Source organism: Aegilops tauschii, chromosome 1 (genome assembly GCF_002575655.3).
Source record: "Aegilops tauschii subsp. strangulata cultivar AL8/78 chromosome 1, Aet v6.0, whole genome shotgun sequence".
Classification (NCBI taxonomy): Eukaryota; Viridiplantae; Streptophyta; class Magnoliopsida; order Poales; family Poaceae; genus Aegilops; species Aegilops tauschii.
In genome coordinates this window covers 280950779-280956778 of record NC_053035.3, presented here as the reverse complement: position 1 = coordinate 280956778, position 6000 = coordinate 280950779, and positions in this window count along the sequence as shown.

Here is a 6000-nt window from a genome sequence, read left to right as displayed (position 1 = left end):
AAAACTTTTTCAATCTTCACGCAATACATGAGCGTGAGCCATGGATATAGCACTATATGTGGAATAGAATGGTGGTTGTGGAGAAAACAAAAAGGGGAAGATAGTCTCACATCAACTAGGCGTATCAACGGGCTATGGAGATGCCCATTAATAGATATCAATGTGAGTGAGTAGGGATTGCCATGCAATGGATGCACTAGAGCTATAAGTATATGAAAGCTCAACAAAAGAAACTAAGTGGGTGTGCATCCAACTCGCTTGCTCACGAAGACCTAGGGCATTTTGAGGAAGCCCATCATTGGAATATACAAGCCAAGTTCTATAATGAAAAATTCCCACTAGTATATGAAAGTGAAAAAAATGAGAGACTCTCTATCATGAAGATCATGGTGCTACTTTGAAGCACAAGTGTGGTAAAAGGATAGTAACATTGTCCCTTCTCTCCTTTTTTTTATTTGGGCCTTTTCTCTTTTTTATGGCCTCTTTTCTTTTTTTTTTTTTTTATTTTATTTTTCGTCTGTAGTCTCATCCCGACTTGTGGGGGAATCATAGTCTCCATCATCCTTTCCTCACTTGGGACAATGCTCTAAAAATGATGATCATCACACTTTTATTTTTCTTACAACTCAACAATTACAACTCGATACTTAGAACAAAATATGACTCTATATGAATGCCTCCGGCGGTGTATCGGGATATGCAATGAATCAAGAGTGACATGTATGAAAGAATTATGAATGGTGGCTTTGCCACAAATACGATGTCAACCACATGATCATGCTAAGCGATATGACAATGATGGAGCGTGTCATAATAAACGGAACGGTGGAAAGTTGCATGGCAATATATCTCGGAATGGCTATGGAAATGCCATGATAGGTAGGTATGGTGGCTGTTTTGAGGAAGTTATATGGTGAGTGTATGATACCGGCGAAAAGTGCGCGGTATTAGAAAGGCTAGCAACAGTGGAAGGGTGAGAAGAGTGCGTATAATCCATGGACTCAACATTAGTCATAAAGAACTCATATACTTATTGCAAAAATCTAGAAGTTATCAAAGCAATGTATTACGCGCATGCTCCTAGGGGGATAGATTGGTAGGAAAAGACCATCGCTCGTCCCCGACCGCCACTCATAAGGAAGACAATCAATAAATAAATCATGCTCCGACTTCATCACATAACGGTTCACCATACGTGCATGCTACGGGAATCACAAACTTTAACACAAGTATTTCTCAAATTCACAACTACTCAACTAGCATGACTCTAATATCACTATCTTCATATCTCAAAACAATTATCAAGCATCAACCTTTTCTTAGTATTCAACGCACTCAAAAGAAAGTTTTACAAATCTTGAATACCAAGCATATTAAGATTTATTAAGCAAATTACCATGCTATTTAAGACTCTCAAAATAATCTAAGTGAATCATGAGAGATCAATAGTTTCTATAAAACAAATCCACCACCGTGCTCTAAAAGATATAAGTGAAGCACTAGAGCAAAACTATATAGCTCAAAAGGTATAAGTGAAGCACATAGAGTATTCTATCAAATTCCGAATCATGTATGGCTCTCTCAAAAGGTGTGTACAGCAAGGATGATTGTGGTAAACTAAAAAGAAAAGACTCAAATCATACAAGACGCTCCAAGCAAAACACATATCATGTGGTGAATAAAAATATAGCTCCAAGTAAAGTTACCGATGGAAGTAGACGAAAGAGGGGATGCCTTCCGGGCATCCCCAAGCTTTGACTTTTTGGTGTCCTTAGATTATCTTGGGGGTGCCATGGGCATCCCCAAACTTAGGCTCTTGACATTCCTTGTTCCATAATCCATCAAAAGATTTTACCCAAAACTTGAAAACTTCACAACACAAAACTCAACAGAAATCTCGTGAGCTCCGTTAGCGAAAGAAAACAAAAGACCACTTCAAGGTACTGTAATGAAATCATTATTTATTTATATTGGTGTTAAACCTACTGTATTCCAACTTCCCTATGGTTTATAAACGATTTTACTAGCCATAGATTCATCAAAATAAGCAAACAACACACGAAAAACAGAATATGTCAAAAACAGAACAGTCTGTAGTAATCTGTAACTAACGCAAACTTCTGGAACTCAAAAAAATCAGAAAAAGTAGGAAGACCTAGGCAATTTGTTTATTGATCAGCAGAAATTGGAATCACTATTTTATCACGTTCTGGAGATTTTTAACAATTGTTTTCGTGAACAGAAAGTTTCTGGAAATTACAGCAAGATCAAATAACTATCATCCAACAAGATCCTATAGGTTTAACTTGGCACAAACACTAATTAAAACATAAAACCACATCTAAACAGAATATAGATTGATTATTTATTCCTAAACAGAAGCAAAAGCAAAAAAAAAAAATTGGGTTGCCTCCCAACAAGCGCTATCGTTTAACGCCCCTAGCTAGGCATAAAAGCAAGGATAGATCTAGGTATTGCCATCTTTGGAAGGCAATCCATAAGTGGCTCTCATGATAGATTCATATGGTAATTTTATTTTCTTCATAGGGAAGTGTTCCATGCCTTTCTTTAATGGAAATTATAATCTAATATTCCCTTCCTTCATATCAATAATTGCACCAATCGTTCTAAGTAAAGGTCTACCAAGAATAATAGGACAAGAAGGATTGCAATCTATATCAAGAACGATAAAATCTACAGGCACATAATTCCTATTTGCAACAATAAGAACATCATTAATTCTTTCCATAGGTTTCTTAATAGTGGAATCCGCAAGATGCAAGTTTAGAGAGCAATCCTCAAAATCACGGAAATCTAGCAAATCGCATAAAGTTTTGGGAATAGTGGAAACACTAGCACCCAAATCACATAAAGCATAAAATTCATGATCCTTAATCTTAATTTTAATAGTTGGTTCCCACTCATCATAGAGTTTTCTGGGGATAGAAACTTCCAACTCAAGTTTTTCTTCATAAGATTGCATCAAGGCATCAACGATATGTTTAGTAAACGCTTTATTTTGACTATAAGCATGAGGAGAATTTAGTACAGATTGCAACAAGGAAATACAATCAATTAAAGGGCAACTTTCATAATTAAATTCCTTGAAATCCAATATAGTGGGTTTAGCAACATCTAGGGTTTTGCTTTCTTCAATCCCACTTTTATCAAATTTATCATCAAGATCTAAAAACTCCGAATTCTTGGAACGCCTTCTAGGTAAAGGTGGATCATATTCAGTCTCATCATTATCAAGATTCATATTGCAAAACAAAGATTTAATAGGGGACACATCAATAACTTTTAGATCTTCATCTTGATTTTCATAGAAATCCGGTTTAGCGGCCATCTTATTGACTAAGGTAGCCTGCTTATCCGAAATCTCAGCAGTCAACTTCTCAAGACGAGCAATTTGGGATCTTATACCATCAAATTATTTAGACATATCATCGAGCTCTTTATTCATAAAACTCATAAAACTTTTTTGTTCTTTAAGCTCGTTTCTGAAGAAATTATTATGCTCAAATTGCAAAACCATAAAACTCCTGACGTTGCTTTCGATCTCTTCTAACCAGGTAGAGCCATTGTGACAAACAAGCAATCCAACACACGAGCAAACAAAAAGCAAGCGAGAAAGAGGCGAACGGAAAAGAGAGGGCGAATAAACGAGAGGAAAATGGCAAATAATGTAGTGCGGGAGATAAGGGATTGTGATGGGTACTTGGTATGTTGACTTTTGCGTAGACTCCCCGGCAACGGCGCCAGAAATCTTCCTGCTACCTCTTGAGCACTACGTTGGATTTCCTTGAAGAGGAAAGGGTGATGCAGCAGAGTAGAGTAAGTATTTCCCTCAATTTTTGAGAACCAAGGTATCGATCTAGTAGGAGGATACGCGCGAGTCCCTCGCACCTGCACAATACAAATATATCCTCGCAACCAACGCGATAAGGGGTTGAATCCCTTCACGGTCACTTACGAGAGTGAGATCTGATAGATATATAGGATAATATTTTTGGTATTTTTGGTATAAAGATGTAAAGTAAAATAAAAGGCAAAGTAAAAAGGCAAAGCAATAATAAAGTGATGGAAGATTGATATGATGAAGATAGACCCGGGGGCCATAGATTTCACTAGTGGCTTATCTCAAGAGCATGAGTATTTTACGGTGGGTGAACGAATTACTGTTGAGCAATTGACAGAATTGAGCATAGTTATGAGAGTATCTAGGTATGATCATGTATATAGGCATCACGTCCGAGACAAGTAGACCGACTCCTGCCTGCATCTACTACTATTACTCCACTCATCGACCGCTATCCAGCATGCATCTAGAGTATTAAGTTCAAGAAAACAGAGTAACGCCTTAAGCAAGATGACATGATGTAGAGGGATAAATTCATGCAATATGATAAAAACCCCATCTTGTTATCCTCGATGGCAACAATACAATACGTGCCTTGCTGCCCCTACTGTCACTGGGAAAGGACACCGCAAGATTGAATCCAAAGCTAAGCACTTCTCCCATTGCAAGAAAAACCAATCTAGTAGGCCAAACCAAACTGATAATTCGAAGAGACTTGCAAAGATAACCAATCATACATAAAAGAATTCACAGAAGATTCAAATATTGTTCATAGATAATCTTGATCATAAACCCACAATTCATCAGTCTCAACAAACACACCGCAAAAAGAAGATTACATCGAATAGATCTCCACGAGAGAGGGGGAGAACATTGTATTGAGATCCAAAAAGAGAGAAGAATCCATCTAGCTACTAACTATGGACCCGAAGGTCTGAGGTAAACTACTCACACTTCAACGGAGGGGCTATGATGATGTAGAAGCCCTCCGTGGTGGATGCCCCCTCCGGCGGAGCTCCGGAACAGGCCCCAAGATGGGATCTCGTGGGTACAGAAGGTTGCAGCGGTGGAATTAGGTTTTTGGCTCCGTATCTGATCGTTCGGGGGTACGTAGGTATATATAGGAGGAAGGAGTACGTCAGTGGAGCTTCGTGGGGCCCACGAGGGTGGGGGCGCGCCTGGGGGGGTAGGGCGCGCCCCTACCTCGTGCCCACCTCGTGGCTTTCTGGACGTAGGGTCCAAGTCTCCTGGGTCATATTCGGTGAGAAAATCACGTTCCCGAAGGTTTCATTCCGTTTGGACTCCGTTTGATATTCCGTTTCTTCGAAACACTGAAATAGGCAAAAAACAACAATTCTGGGCCGGGCCTCTGGTTAATAGGTTAGTCCCAAAAATAATATAAAAGTGGATAATAAAGCCCAATATAGTCCAAAACAGTAGATAATATAGCATGGAGCAATCAAAAATTATAGATACGTTGGAGACGTATCAAGGGGTATATTATATCTCAGTCCTGAAGATATGCAAGAGGCAAAGAAATCTATGAAGGAAAAAGGTATTAAAGCTGAGGATGTGAAAAATTTACCTCCTATTGAAGAAATACATGGGCTTAATACACCACCAATGCCTAAGGTGGTAGAGGTAAATTCTATTATGAAGTTCAATGAAAATGATAATCTTCACAATATGCATCCTAGTCAATGCCTTTATGAGTTTGAAAACTATATTAGAAAACAAGATCACTTAAATGCAAATGTTATGAAACAATTGAAATATAATTCTGATATGATTGCTCGCTTGAGTGACTTGTTATTTAGAATTTCAAATGATGTTAGAGGTGTTGGAAAACATGCTTCTATGGCACAAACTCAGTTAGAACAAGTTGCTAAATCTCAAAGAGAATTACTTGATGAAATGAATCATAATATGCATGACTTTGCTGTTAGAGTTGCAACTAGAGGAGGTAAAATGACTCAGGAACCACTTTATCCTGAGGGACACCCAAAAAGAATTGAACAAGATTCACAAAGAAATAACACTAGTGCACCTAGTCCTTCTAAAAAGAAAAAGAAAAAGAAAAATGATAGGACTTTGCATACTTCTAGTGAACCTGAAATAGAAAAACCTCCTGATAATGA